Here is a 16,526-nt window from a genome sequence, read left to right on the forward strand (position 1 = left end):
TCCCGAGCGGCTCGGGTGAGTTGCGGTCATGTTTAGGATTATTTTCCTTCATTTTCGCCATGCTGGTTCCTACTGGTGTCTAGTGCACCAAGTCTTCTTCGCGATCGCAAAGTTAGAGGTGCGATCGGGTAGATGAAAATCTAGAGTTGAGTAGTTACTTCATCATATTCACGAGAAGCTATTCGCATTCGCGTTGGTTTCTGGAGTTTGGGCATCACGTTCGGGTAAGAGCCATCGCGTTCGCATAGGGCTGAGCTGAGAGCTGGAGTTGGGAGCTTCTTCATCATGTTCGCGTATGAGGGAACGCGGTCGCGGAGTGTGGGCACCTGTGTGCTTCGCGTTCGCATGACATAGTTCGCGATCGCATACCATAGCTTTGGAGGCAGTGTAGGTTATTCATTGTGATCGCGAAGGTTGTTCCATGATCGCGGTTCATTAATTTGTCCAGTGATTATAAAGTACTCTATTTCGGAGTTTTCGGCCATTTTTGTATATTTGGAGCTATGGAGCTCGCATCAAAGCAATTTTCACCATATGAATTGGGATAGGTGTTCTCTACTCGGTTTTGTTTATATTTCCTGAATCTATCTTCATTTTTAGCATTTGGTTGATGATTTCAAAAGAGAAAGTTGGCGGTAGGGGTTTTTGACTAAAGTTTCATAGAGCGAATTATTGAGTTTTGAACATCGATTCAGAGTCGGATTTGAGTAAAACTAGTATGGTTGGACTCGTAATTGAATGGGTTGTCAGATTTTGTGAGTTTTATCATGTTCCGAGGTAAGGGCCCGAGTTTGAGTGTTTGGTTGACTTTGAGCTTTTGATTAAAGATTTGACCTTTATCATTTGGAATTGTTTCCTTGGGCTTCATTTGATGTATTTGAGTTACTTCTGGCTAGTTTCGAGCCGTTCGGAAGTCGGTACACGCGAGATGGCATTTTTGGAGCACTGTTTGGCTTGCTCGGTAATAGATTTGGCTTGTTCGAGGTAAGTAACACTTCTAAACTTGGTGCTGAGGGTATGAACCCCTGAATATACGTGTTATGTGTTTAGTGTTAAGGTGACACATATGCTAGGTGACAGGTGTGTGGACGTGCACCGTGTGAATTATGATTCGGTTGATTCTGTGGTACTGTGTAGTTACCTAATGTTGTCTTTATCCATGAAATTTCTAATTGCAAGAGTAATTGAGCTGTGATCCATGTTAGAAACCATGTTTAGGCTATATGCTTTTTCTGTTGGGACCCACTGAGGTCATTTATGTTGTTGAGTTATTTGCTTAAATTGCAGTTACATATTCAGTCATATTCATCCATTTGCATTTCATATCTCAGTCTCTATTATCATTTATTGTCACAATATGTTATCATTGTTTGGGCTGATTGGCTTGAGATTTGTGAGCCCGAGAGACTGGAGAGATTGATTACTGAGTTGGGGCCTGAGAGTCGTGTTGTGTGTGAGATATGTGGATCGAGTTGCACGACGCAACATGCCTTATGGCTATATGTGGATCGTGTTACACGTCGCAACATGCCTTATGGATATGTGTGGATCAGGTTGCACGCCGCAACATGCCTTATGGCTATATGTGGATCGGGTTGCATGCCGTAACAGGCCTTATGGCTATATGTGGATCAGGTTGCACGCCGCAACAGGCCTTATGGCTTCATATGGATCGGGATTCACATCGCATCAGTTCTTACCGACTATATTATTATTGATGGGATCAGGATGTGCGCCGCAGCAGGTACTGTATAGTGCTGAGTGACTGAGTGTGCTGAGGAATTGAGCATGATGAGTGGGAATGCGAGACCGTGAGATTGAGTACTATGAGAGTGTGAGTGCATGAGTTCATCACTGTGATGTATTGCATTGAAATGTATACTTGACATACAGGCATAGAGATGCATTTCCTCATGCCACATGGTATTGTGACATTCATGAATTCATATGCACATTGACATGTAAGCATACAAATGTGCTTTCCTCATGCTATGTGAGATCGAAATATTTTATGTGTTGTTAAAAGTTTTTGGGAAATATCACCATTTTTTGACATACTCATATTTTGGTGATTTCGGTGAAAGATTTGGGTTTTACTGTCATACTTGAAAAGCATGACTATTTTTCCGTAACTGTGGACGAGTTGAGCATCATATCTTTGAGTTCTTTTGTAATACTTTTATCATATTGTTATGAGTTGTTGCTGTCTATTGTTGTTGGACTCTGACCATTGTCTAAGCTCGTCACTGCTTACAACCTAAGGTTAGGCTTGTTACTTATTGATTACATGGGGACGGTTGTACTCATACTACACGTGTGCACCTTGTGTGCAGATTTTGGAGCTGATGTTGCTATCTATGGCGGGAGCTAGCATTGAGGATGTACCTGCGTTCCGGCTGTAGCTGCCTCTTGTTCATGGTAGCTTAGATTATGAAAATCCATTTATGTATATTTCAAACAGGTGTATTTATTTCGTACCAGTTTTGTAAACTCCAAATCTCAGAAATTCATAACTTGTACTACCAGTCCTTTGGAATTCTTTGTATAAAAATTTAGTTATATTTTCATTATTTCTCTTAGTAAATCTCATTTGAATTAGATAGTTATTAATTGGCTTACCTAGCGGGTTGAGGTTAGGTGCCATCACGACTAGTTGGATTTTGGGTCGTGACAAGTTGGTATCAGAGCTCTAGGTTTATAGGTTCTACAAGTCATGAGCAAGTGTCTAGTAGAGTCTTGCGGTTCGGTGTGATGACATCCATACCTATCTTCGAGAGGCTAAAGGGCATTTAGGATAAACTTCCCATATTTCTTTCCTTATCGTGCAACGTTAACTCAACTTGAAGCGTAACTCTTTGAATCCCTTCCACGCATTCGTGTGCGCATGTGAGCGCTCGGTATCAGCGGTGCATCGACGACTTGTTATTCAATGGATGAGGTGCGAGATATGATTTTGGTGTACTGATGATGGGCCAGTTTGGAGGACTTGAGGTCGGGTTTTGACCGTAGCTTGAGTACGGGGATTTCAGTTGTGTCAGCACGTGCTTTGGACTTATAAGGCCGGTAGTGTCCCTATTAGTGGAATTTATGGCTCGATGAGTGGTTGGATGGCTATATGATGAGTATGATGTGACTGCGGGATGCATTCAAATGGATTGAATGTGGGAGAAGAGTTTGCTTGAGATGTAGAAAGGACTATTGGGTGCTTGATTTCTGTTTTGATGTGACGTATAGTCTCGAGTCATGAGTGTATTGGAGGATCTTGCATGTTGTTTAATTGTGTAACGAATTAGGTTCTCATGCCTTGTTGGTGAGTTTAGACTCAGGAAGATTTTGTGATGGTGTAGTAGTTGTGGCTGCTAAAGGGTATAAAGAGATGTCAGTTTGAGGCTAAATAGGTGGGTTATAACCTGTGAGGTAATCTACGAATGTGTGATCCATACGATGTTGTGTGGAGGCTTCCTATTTTACCAGTGGATAATATTTGTGTGATCCGATTTTGGATATGTTGTAATAGTTTACCTAACCGTCACGAGGATGAATGCGAGGTTTGCAGATAATTTGAGGTATTAGAGGATTTGTGTTACATGAGCTTATGAAGGATTGAGTTGAATTTTAGTGCGGGATCATGTTAGTAATAAAGTATGGGCATTATGAGTAGTCGAGTGTTTTGTTCTATGGTTTTGAGCCAAGTGGTGAAGTCTGCTATCGACGATTTGATTGCGTGGTTATATGGTACAAGTTTCGATTTAAAGCATACTTGTGAATCAGATATGACTTGCAGAGGTTGGTTTTGAGGATGACTCGAGTAAGAAAATTTCGGAATTCGAGTTATATTGCACTTTAAGAGTATATGAAAATCACGGAATGATTTAGTTATTCTGTGTGAAGGATGTAGTGCGCATGGTGTATGAATTTGATCGGTTATGTTAAGGCAGGGTTACTTCTTTGGGTGTTGTTGTGCTAATGGGGCACAGGTCGTTTGGCCCGTTTGGGCGGCGCAATTGATATTTGAGCAGAATGCATGACTCTCGAGAAAGTTCTAATGGATTCAAGATTTATATGTAGCAATTGTGAATTTTTCTGGATTGGTATATGGCTAGGATCTGATATTTACATTGGATTGTGTCGAGACTCATGGTATTTCTATATCATTATGCATTTTACATTTCGGTATCAGGAAGGTGAAGGAAATAACTTTAGATTCATAGAAGCTCTCTTCGGAGTGGGTATCTTGGTTGTGGTACTTTTGGGGTGCTTAAGAGGGAATACATCGGCTCATGGGCTTTAGGGCATGTGGTTTTATACTAGGACCTCTTGTGGTGAGTTTGAGTAAGGATCGTGGTGTGTAGCAAGGAGAAGTATCAACTTGAAGGCAATTTAGAAGAAACTCAGAGAAGTAGGACAATTTGGCAGTAGGTTCGATCAGTATGGTAATGGTATGCTCGGTCCTTTTGGGTTCTTATGATGTGCGGGTGATTTGTGGCAATACTCTTGGGTTTGGTGACCTGCGTGGCTTGGTTGAGTTAGAGAGGTTCAATTCTGATGGCTTGATTACATGTTAATGGGTTTCGAAGAGTTTTTGATAGTTTCTACAATAGTTTGAGATGGATATTTCCTACCGGCGTGAGGAGCATGTTGGGAAGGTTCCTGGCTAATTGAGTATGCATTCTATTTGTGACTCAGAGTTGATTACGAGATTATCGTACTTTTCATATGATGACATGATAGATGCAGTGTGTTGTGTGGGGTTGAGATTTACATGTGCAAGGTCACAGTTCAATTTTGAAGGGAAGGTCATGAATTCATAGACAACATGGATTGTTTCAGATGACTAGATGAATGCTATTAATACTTGGTATTGCTTGAAAAGGGTGCGCTTTTCAAAAGGCGCACTGCGTTTTGACTTACAGATGCTTAATTGGTATTACGGTACTCGCCTAGCTGATCGACTACTGATGTTCAAATTTTTCTATGTGGCACAGAAGAACTATTGAAGTATTTTTTGTGGGGATGATTATGTGTAAGAGATGTGTTAGTCATTCGAGTGGTGAAATTGGGATCGGCTTTGGTGATTCATGCATTCTATGGATTTAGAGACTAGAAGTTCTCAGAAGCAGATTGTTTTGGGGTTGCGGACTGTGAATATGTGGCCAAAGTTAGCTAGATGGTGATACATGTTATGGTTAGATCGTTGAGGACTTTGGAGGGTTATTTATCTTTTTGTGGGTGACCAGAGTTGCTTTGGGGTCCATTGGTAGGCCAAATGAGGACGTGTATTCTACACCGGGTCAGATTGGTTGACTCTGTACTGCTGTTGTTGAGGAAGGTGCCACTCGGTTAGAGTTGAGCTTATTCATGTTCTGATATGTTCTATGAGTTACCCTTCTATGCTGCGGGGGGGAGGGGGAGGGTTGTGATCCATTGGTTATATGCACACATGGTGTTGAATGATGGATTACACATTTGGTTATGGTCTTTCCGGGCTGTGGTATGTTGTGTTGTCTACTTCTCCATGGTTATGGTTATGCACTTGTGTACTTGGCATCGAATTTCTTATGGTTGTTGATTTTGAGCATTGGGGACTCGAGGTATTTCGTATGGATCGGTGCTTGGATGGGTCATGTATTACAGCTGGGCTATGATAGGATATGATCCTTTGTGTTAGATTACTATGTCTTGGTTCTACTATGTATGATGGGTTCATAGCATTGCGGTTGTGGTGGTGCTTGTTGAGCTTGCAGGACGGTTCTCTCATCATAGTCATTTCCTATTTTTTTGGGTGCATTTGAATTGTTGCGTATTGGTGCACGGATTGCACGAATGTGGCTCTAGATTGAATTGGTGTGGCATGTAAGGGGAGCGGTTGTATTTGATAAGATGGGGTCGTCGGACCTAGAATGGCTGCTATCGGATTTGATTGCGGTATATTTGGAAGGATAATATCGGAAGTCAGCATAGAAATTGGCTATAGTTCTTGTCGAAGGAGAGGGAGCTCCATGACTTGTTGATCTGATGAATGGTTATGAGTTTCTGCGTGTTTCTTTCATCATCAGTAGTGTACGAAGGTTTTAGAACAAGGTTTTGTTTGATATTAGGTCTATTATCGGTATTGGGTTGTTTTGAGCAGCTACTGTGATCAGAAATTTTGCTACGAGTAGGCGAGTCATGTGGTATGTCATGTGATTACATCTTGGGTTATGGTTATGGCTTGATGCAACTTGTTCTGACTTATACAGTGTTTAGACGCGAGGTTCAGGTCTTTTAGGAAATTCTAGATCTTGGAATTTGGATTCAGTGGTTTACGGGCTAAGGTTGAATTAATGATCTTCAGTTATGTTGTGTTGTCGAGCCTATATGGAATAGGGTGACATGGGATCACCCCCAGGTATGTGCATGGTAAGGTTACACAATGATTGACGGCTTTGGAACAACTTTTGGCACGTTATAGGATGAACGTATGTTTAAGTGCGGGAGAATGTAACGACATGTCCGGTTGTTGTAAGAATTTGCACTTCGCTCCGTAATTTGAGGGCATGAGTAGCTCCGTATGATGTATTATGAATCGTGTGAATCGTCGATTTTAGTTTTCAGGTTACTCGAACGTGATTTGGAAGAATGTATTTCATGTTTGAAGCTTTAAGTTGGAAGAGTTGACGAAGTTTGACTTTTGGGTATTTGACTTCGGAACAGAGTTTTGATGGTTCCGTTAGGCTCGGATGGTGATTTTGGACTCGAGCGTATGCCCGAATTTGCATTTGGATATTTCTAGAAGGTTTCAGTGCGAATTGGCGAAAGTTAGAAATTTGAAGGTTTGAAAAGTTCATAAGTTTGACCAGGAGTTGACTTTGATGACATCGGATTGAGATTGTGGTTTCGGGAATTTGAATAGCTTTGTTATATCATTTGGGACTTGTGTACAAAATTTGGGTTCATTCCGGAATGATTTAATATGTTTCGGCGCAAGTTTTGGAAGTTGAATGTTCAAAGTTCATTTAGGTTTGATTTGAAATGTGATTCATCGTTTCGATGTTTTTACGTGTGATTTGAGGCCTCGAGTAGGTACGTATTATGTTATGGAACTTGTTAGTATATTTGGATGGGGTCCCGAGGTGCTCGGGTGAGTTGCGGACGTGTTTAAGATTATTTTCCTTCATTTTAGCCTTGTTGTTTCCTGCTGGTGTATGGTGTACCAAGTCTTCTTAGGGATTGCTAAGTTCAAGGTGCGATCGCGTAGATGAAAATCTGGAGTGAAGTAGTTCCTTCATCGTGTTCGCGAGTAGATGCCCGCGTTCACATTGGTTTCTAGAGTTTGGGCATCGTGTTTGCGTAAGAGCCATCACGTTCGCATATGGCTGAGCTGAGAGCTGGAGTTGGGAGCTTTTTCATCGCGTTCGCATATGAGGGAACGCGATCGCGGAGTGTGGGCGCCTGTGTGCTTCACGTTCTCATGACTTAGTTCGCGATCGCGTAGCATAATTGTAGAGGCAGTGTAGGTTATTAATCGCGATCACGGTTCATTAATTTACCCAGTGATTATAAAGTACTCTATATCGGAGGTTTCGACCATTTTTGCATATTTGGAGCTATGGAGTTCGGATTGAAGCGAGTTTTGAGGCGATTTTCACCTTATCGATTGGGGTTAGTGTTCTCTACTCGGTTTGTTTATATTTCATGAATCTATCTTCATTTTTAGAATTTGGTTAATGATTTTAGAAGAGAAAGTTGGGGGTTTTGACTAAAGTTTCATAGAGTGAATTCTTGAGTTTTGAAGATTGATTCTATGTCGGATTTGACTGAAACTAGTATGGTTGGACTCGTAAATGAATGGGTTGTCGGATTTTGTGCGAGCCTGGGTTTTACTTTTTGGTTGACTTTGAGCTTTTGATTAATGATTCGACCTTTATTATTTTGAATTATTTCCTTGGGCTTCATTTGATGTATTTGAGTTGCTTTTGGCTAGTTTAGAGCCGTTCGGAGGTCGGTACGCGCTAGATGACATTTTTGGAGCATCGTTTGGCTTGCTCGGTATTGGATTTGGCTTGTTCGAGGTAAGTAATACTTCTAAAGTTTGTGCTGAGGGTATGAACCCTTAAATATACGTGTTATGTGTTTAGTGTTGAGGTACCGCACATGCTAGGTTATGGACATTTGGGCGTGCACCGTGTGAATTATGATTCGGTTGATTTTAAGGTACTGTGTAGTTACCTAATGTTGTCTTTATCCATGAAAATTTCTACGTGCAAGAGTAATTGAGTTGTGATCCATGTTAGAAACAATGTTTAGGCTATATGTTTTTTCTGTTGGGACCCACTGAGGTCATTTCTGTTGTTGAGTTATTTGCTTAAATTGTAGTTACATATTCAGTCATATTTATTCATTTGCATGTCATGTCTCAGTCTCTGTTATCATTTGTTGTCACAACATGTTATCATTGTTTGGGTTGATTGGCTTGAGATTTGTGAGCCCGAGAGACTAGAGAGATTGATGACTGAGTTGGGGCCTGAGAGCCGTGTTGTAAGAGAGATATGTCGATGCACGCCACAACATGCCTTATGGCTATATGTGGATCGGGTTTCACGCCACAACAGGCCTTATGGCAATGTGTGGATCGGGTTACATGCCGCAACAGGCCTTATGGCTACATGTGGATCGGGCTACACGCCGCAGCAGGCTACAGGATTTATTATTATTGATGGGATCGGGCTTCTCGTCACAGCAGGTACCATACAGTGTTGAGTGACTGAGTGTGCTCATGGATTGGGAATGATGAGTGAGAGTGCAAGATAGTGAGATTGAGTACTCTGAGGGAGTGCATGAGTTCATCACTGTGATGCATTGCATTGAAATTTATTCTTGACATACATGCATAAAGATGCATTTCCTCATGCTACACGGTATTATGACATTCAAGACTTCACATGCACATTGAAATGTAGGCATAGAGATGTGTTTTCCTTATGCTATCTGAGATCGAAATATTTTATTTGTTGTTGAAAGTTTTTGGAAAAAATCACAGTTTTCTGATGTACTCATATTTTGGTGATTTCGGTGAAAGATTTGGGTTTTACTGTCATACTTGAAAAGCATGACTATTTTTCTGTAACTGTGGACGAGTTGAGCATCATATCTTTGTGTTATTTTTGTACTACTTTTATCATATTGTTATGAGTTGTTGGATATTGTTGTTGGACTCTGACCATTGTCCAAGCCCGTCAATGGTTTCAACCTAAGGCTAGGTTTGTTATTTATTGAGTACATGTGGTCGGTTGTACTCATACTACACTTTTGCACCTTGGGTGCATATTTTGGAGTTGATGTTGCTATATATAGCGGGAGCTGGCATTGAAGATATACCTGCGTTCCGGTTGTAGCTGCCTCTTGTTCATGGTAGCTTAGATTATGAAAATTCATTTATGTATATTTCAAACATGTGTATTTATTTCGTACTAGTTTTGTAAACTCTAAATCTTAGAAGCTCATGACTTGTACTTCCAGTCCTTGGGAATTCTTTGTATAAAAATTCAGTTATATTTTCAGTATTTCTCTCAGTAAATCTCCTTTGAACTGGATAGTTGCTAATTGGGTTACCTAACGGGTTGGATTAGGTTCCATCACGGCTAGTTGCGTATCATGTATTTGAACTGGTACTATATGATGACGATGATGCCCATAGAGGCGTATGTTTTTTAAAGTGTTGTGTATATATATATATATATATATATATATATATATATATATATCATGCATTTCATGTCATTGCCCTTAGAGGCACTCAGATGTTACAGGTTGTATCTTCTCTATCACTCTTTATATTGCTGTTCTTATTTATGCTTTCCTGCCTTACATACTCAGTACTTTTTTCATACTGATGTCTCCTTTATTTGTTGACATTGCATGTTGTTGATGATCAATTTTGACCCTCCCCGTTTTAATTAAATTATTTACACATATTAATCAACAATAAATGTAATAATATTTTTTTAAAATTAATAATACTTATTTTCTCAAAATATAAATGATACAATAAGTATAATAGTAGTTAGTAATATTAATTTAATAATTAATAGTAATTGAGTTTTAATTATTTTTAAATTATACTACTTCTACTTCTTTAATTAATTAAAATAACTTGTATATCTTAATAAACCAGTATTATAATTAATTTAATAATTTAGTCTCAAATCTACAATTATATTACCTTTATTACTTTGATTAGCCAAAATTAGTTTTTACAATTTAATGGACGAAGTATTATAATTAATTATAGTAATAATATATTTGATAGTTATATTTTACTATATTTAATTAAAATTAATTAAGTCTAATTAATTTAATTACAAAAGGGTTTAAAAGTTGAAATAGGCTACAATTGAAATTGTTCAATTAAATCTAATGTGACAACAAGTTAAATCCGTACCCAGCTAATTTGGCCCAAAAACACAAGCCCAAGTGCCATGACCCAGTCCAGAACCCCCTAGCCCTGTCCAAGTTGGCAATCGATGCCAACCCCTTTAAGCCAATAGCAGTTCCCCACGCCATCACTTTCCAGCACTCACATAAGAAACACAAGTGATCTGGACCATTGATCCAAATAATCAACAGTCCACAATTAATCCCGATTTTTCTTTTACTTTTAAACTTATTCGGGATCTCATCTCAATCGTTAGATCACAAGCATCCAACGACCATCATTTTTTCCGTATTAACTCTTTTATCCGTTTTTAACCATCAAAATCCAAAGTTGTTGATCAAATGATCCAATGGCTAACCTCTCATCTCTCTGTTTTAACCAACGGAAACCCCACTAACCCTAATCATTTCTCCACTACCCGCCGCCCACTTTCCCTTTTCTCTCAAGCTCACAGACCTATCAATCCCCAAAACCTTGCCCGAATTCATGTAAGGTCACTCAAATAAGACCAAAACATCCCTATTGTCCTTTCAAACCCCAAATCCCGGCGGTTTCTTTCCCCTTTCATCACCCTAATTCAAACTCCCACATCTCCGAAACCCTAGACATAAAATGTGCAAACAGGAACATCATCCGTTCCTTCTCCGCTCATTCAAATCAAGGCGTGCATGGTCATGATCTTTGACCTCATCATCATTATTCATTGTCTAGAGGTAAAACACAATGATCTCTGTACATGGGGCTTTGACCGATGGTCAATTGCTCCTCAACGGTCGACCTCCTCCATCTTCGTGCCAAGGTAAATCTTCACACTAATTTCCCCTCTATTTTCTTCTGTTTTCCCCTTCATGCTATCATCATCGAAGCATTCGTCATTCTCCACTATCTATTGAACTCACATGGAAAAATGCTACTATAAATAGGGCTTTGAATGTTCTCACCTAACACACCAAAGAATACACTGAAAATACAGAGAAGAGCATTAAAATTTAATAGCTTTCTGCTAAGTTTAAGTTTTCAGAAGCATTTATCTAATTTTTTTCGTTCCTTCCTTTCATTCCTGTTTGAGTTCAAACATTGTACGTTGATTGATACGTTTGGATTCCTAAATGGATACTAATCAACCCCTACTTGGTTTGCTTCTTCGAAGAAGGTCAATGTACACTGACCCCCTCCTTATTTAAAAATAGTTGTGCACTTATGTGTTTATGATATTTTTCCTATTAGTCACGTACTGTTCATGATATACATTAGCAATATGTGACTATCCTTTCTATGTTCTACTTTTGCATGTCATTCTTGCTTTTGCGTTAGTGATTTCCTGATAGTTATGTTGTACTGTTATTAAATCCTTGTTGTTGTTGAATTCTATCTCTCATGACTTAGCTAGTTAAAAATGTTTCTGTACAGTTGCTATTCTTATGAATAAATCTTGTTAAGCCTTCATGATTAACTAAACTAATCCTTGTGCTAATGATATTATGTGTGATCCATTCCCGTTGATTAAATAATAGCCATATGTATACCATCATGATAACTAAGTTGAGTGATGAATCAGGATTTTAAACCTCTCTTGATGTCCTACTAATACATGCTGCATTATGCTATCTTAATCCTTATGTTTGTGATACCGTGTTGCATTGTTTCTGTTCAATGAATGATTCTCATCATTGTTCATACTCTCATGTTAACCTGCTTGACTTTAATTGATAGCTGGTTTGTGATACTGCGATAAATTGATTCATGTGTGTGTTTATGATGAATTGAAATAAAGAAAATCATATGATGAATGTCACAACCCAATTCCCATTATAGGCCGTGATGGCACCCAACGTTGTTGTTAAGCAAGCCAACGATGAATTCCATTGTTCATTCTATTACTTTTAAAAACATGCATTTTATTAATTATGGAAATCAATGCATAGAAAATCAAGGATATATGTAATATTAATATACATAAAAGAAAATGGTGACAACACTAAGTAAAACCATAACATCTACTAGAAAATTCATAAAACTCGGTGTCACAAGTGCATGAGCATCTACTAGGAAGTACAATACTAATACAACATCTGTCTGAATGTAAAATAGATAAAACAACATAAATGAATATGATGGAGTCTCCATGTGCAGCGGATCGTAACATGAAATGTATTTTACCGTAAAGTCCTCTCAACATCTGCGCACATGCGCCCAAATGACCACCAAAATACCTGCACAATCAGTGCAGAAGTGTAGCATAAGTACGTAAATCAATGCATGCCCAGTAAATATCTAGTCTAACCCCGAGAAAGTAGTGATGAGGAGTCGACATCGACACTTACTAGTGGTCCAATAAATCGTGTATACTAAAGTACGCATGGATGGAGCATAGCAAGTAAAAACAACAAAACAAATATAAATGGATAATACTGTCCTTAACAGGAGAATAAACAAGAGGTCCTCAATAATTGGATACTCCCTCAAATGGAATAAATAATGGTCAACACCTAATAAACGGTCATATCGTAAGTCAGCAAAACTCACGGGTATAATGACTTCATATCAGGTATTGTGCACGATTCTGCTGAGGCAAGCAGCCTAATTCTATAAGAGTAATGGCACGAGTTCCTGCCGTGGCGTACGACCCGATCCTTGCTGAAGTTGTTCAGCCCGATCCATAATCGTGTACATTGTCGAGGGTCGATCGGCGTGAACCATAGATGCATCTCATAATACTGCTGAGGCAAATGACCAGATCCCATAATGATACTGCTGAGGCGTTCAACCCGATCCCATAGGAATAGTGAAGTCTTGATGGGTCACTGGCCCCACTCATGAATATATGTGTGACTTGTGAAATTCAAGAAACTACTGGGCAAATATGTACAACAACATAGGAGAAATCCGTAAAAGGAGGTGTAATCTGTACTGCTAACCAAATAGCTCGCCAAATATCTAAAATCGCAAGTTCGATAATTTATTCAAGTCCAGTCTCAAGAAAAAATGTAGTTTAAAGTAGGTAAACAGGTGTGGATGCCTCAAATAATTCAATTAGAGCATGGCATGAGTCTAAGTTTACCCGAACCTAAACATGAATTCTTGCGTATGCATAGACACTCGTTACCTCATACATGCGTAGCTCCCACAACATGTAGCACATAGCAAATATTACACCTATGGGGTAAATTTCCCCTCACAAGGTTAGACAGGAGACTTACCTCACTCCGAAATCCAATAACCTTCTTCTCGAATGCGAGACAAGGCTCGCGAATGCGATGCTTCACCAGGATGACTCATCGTGAACACGTCCACACCGTCGCGGACACGAAGGCCAAGTCTCCGGGCCCAACTTCACCTACGCGAACGCGATGCACCTGTCGTGAATGCGAAGAACAAATTCCCAACAGCCCCAAATCTTTCTTCGCGAACGCGTGCATCCCATCGTGTTCACAAAGAACAACACTACACACCAGCACCAATCCCCCCCTACAGAATAATTGTATAAGTGTGACGTGTTAGTCATTTATGTGGTAGATATTGAAATCGAGTATGAACATTCTTGTACTATCGCTAATTGGAGAGTTTATGTTTGAGAGAGGCTATGTTCCTTGGTTGCAAACTATGGAAGTTTGTTCCTGATTGATGGTTGATCCTATATTTCATGGATAGGGTTATGTGGATCTTCGGGAGTTTATATACCTATTTGGGGATGATCAGAATCGGCTTTGAGGTCTGTGGGAAGGCCTAATAAGAATGTATATTCTATACTAGATCAAATATGCTAAATGGGCATTGCATTACTTATGGATAAGTCCCCAGGCGTGGTGGATGATATTCCTTCCTTCATCTATTTCAGGTGCTACTCTTCTATATCAGGTGGGTGTGAGACGGCTTGAGTATTACACGTGTGTTGTGATCATGCGTAGCTTGTGGTGTTATAAGAGCGAGATGCAAGTTGTTTATTGCACCTTAGTCGTGCTTGGCATTCTGTAGGGCATGGCGCTATTCGTCTCCCAAGGGTTATGTTTACGCACTTGGCATGCTCATGGTTGAGACACCAGCATTTAGTGGTATGGGCATTTTGGATCAATGAGCATTTCCTTATTGATTTTCATATGTGGATCAGGTGGCACGCCGCCACGGGTATGATGTTTAGATCGGGTTGCATGCCGCAATGGTATCATGTGTTTATCGGGTTGCATAACGCTACAGTAAGATGTTGAGTATGGTACCTTATACTTATTTCATGTGTTTTGTTTCTCATATTTGAGATAGGTTCATAGTGTTTGTCTGGTTGATCTTGATGTTACGCGGGCTAGATAGTTCTTTACCCAAGTTCATTTTCCTTATTGGTCATATTCGAGTTGTGGCTTGTTGGAGCATTGATGATGTCGTATGAGATTTTAGACGGTGTTTGAGGTGTCTTATTACCCGAGCAGTTTGTAATGGGTGAGGCGAGGTTGTTTTACCTGAAATCAATGCAATAAGATTTATACAAAGTATATTAGAGGAAACATGTCACTAATAAGTTCAGAATGAGCTAATTGTTCTTGTTAAGCGGAGAGACTCCATGAGTTATTGATTTGGCAGGTGGTTATGATTTTCTACACATCTCTTTCATCGTTGCAGTATTGCGAGGGTTGGAACGTGGCTTATATGTGTTATGAGGTATATTACGGGCATCAGGTTCGTGAATTTAAACTATTGTGGTTGGATGATCTTATTATGGGCATAGAAATTATGCGGTACACTATGTGATTTTAGCATGGGTGCATGATCATGTTTTGGTACAGCGTGTGGAGATTGATACGGCATATGTATGTTAGAATCGGACCTTATAGAGAATTCTGGATGTTGAAATTTGGTTCTAAGGCTTGCGAGCTGAGATAGTAGGAAGGATCTTCAGTCTGGCTTGAGCTAATGTGATCATATGGCTTGTGGTGGCACGGTTAGGTGCACAAGGTGTTAAATAGTGATTTTGGACAACTCTGGAGCGGTTCTTGGCACATTCGAGGACGAACGTATGTTGAAGTGGAGGAGAATGTAAAGACCTGATAGATCATTTTGAGCTCTAGCATCCACGACCTTCTGCACTAGGTAGCAAAGTCTGCACATCCACGGCTACCAACCATACTACTCCTGTAATACAAATCAGGAATCCGCAATTCAATACATAATGCCTCTTCCACAGAACACCATTCTCAGGTGACACTAAAATAGCGCCAGCATACTCTGGACATCTTAAATTCCTCCCCTGCTCTCTTGAGCCCGTGACATTCCTGTCAAAACTGGACTGCAACCTTGGTCCTCACATTCCAATCTCATCACTGTTTACTGCACCTATTATGCTATTACATGAAAGTGCAAGGATCCCATCATAAATACTAAACCACTAGTGGAATAGCCACTCCATCAGCCAGAACCCCTTTCACTTAACGCGTTTCTAAAGAAGAATCGCAACACACAACCAACTCCCCATAACCGCAAAGGACACAGAACTCAAGTCGTGGCCGAGACTGTCATAACCCTTCGGGACCCATTCACACAAAACCAAATCATCAGGATTGAAACCCATCAAATAGCCAAGTCACGGAGGTTGTCAAGCTCCCAAGTATAGACACAAACACCTTTATAGCCTTACCACACCGAAGGAATCAATCATTTTCTTAACCATGCTGATCCAAACCACTACTAGCTGACTCAACTTCTTCCAATTTACTCTTGAAACTGAGAAGGAGAAGTCATTATGGGTCCTTCATTTATGTGATTGTGGCTTAAAGCTAAGTGGGGGAGCTTACCGTCTATGTTTGGGTCATGTGGTTAGGTGCCTTTGCAGTTTTTGGTTATCGGTACATTGGTGGATTAGTTATGACTAAGGGAAGAAAACATCAAGGGTAATTTGAGCAACATATTTGATGGATGTGTGCTATGTTTAACCTTATTTGTATGTGAAGGTTGTGGAATGACTCAGGCTTTATACTTCTAGTGGATGTGATGTACAAGGGAAAAGATTCATCCAGTTGCTTTGCTTGGAGTATTCATGTGCTAACAGAGCACTAGTTGTTTGGTTAAAGAATCAAGATTGGATTCGAGTGGGCGGCTCTCAATAATGGTTCTAGTGGATTCGAGA

This window comes from Nicotiana tabacum, chromosome 12, assembly GCF_000715075.1.
Source record: "Nicotiana tabacum cultivar K326 chromosome 12, ASM71507v2, whole genome shotgun sequence".
Taxonomy (NCBI): Eukaryota; Viridiplantae; Streptophyta; class Magnoliopsida; order Solanales; family Solanaceae; genus Nicotiana; species Nicotiana tabacum.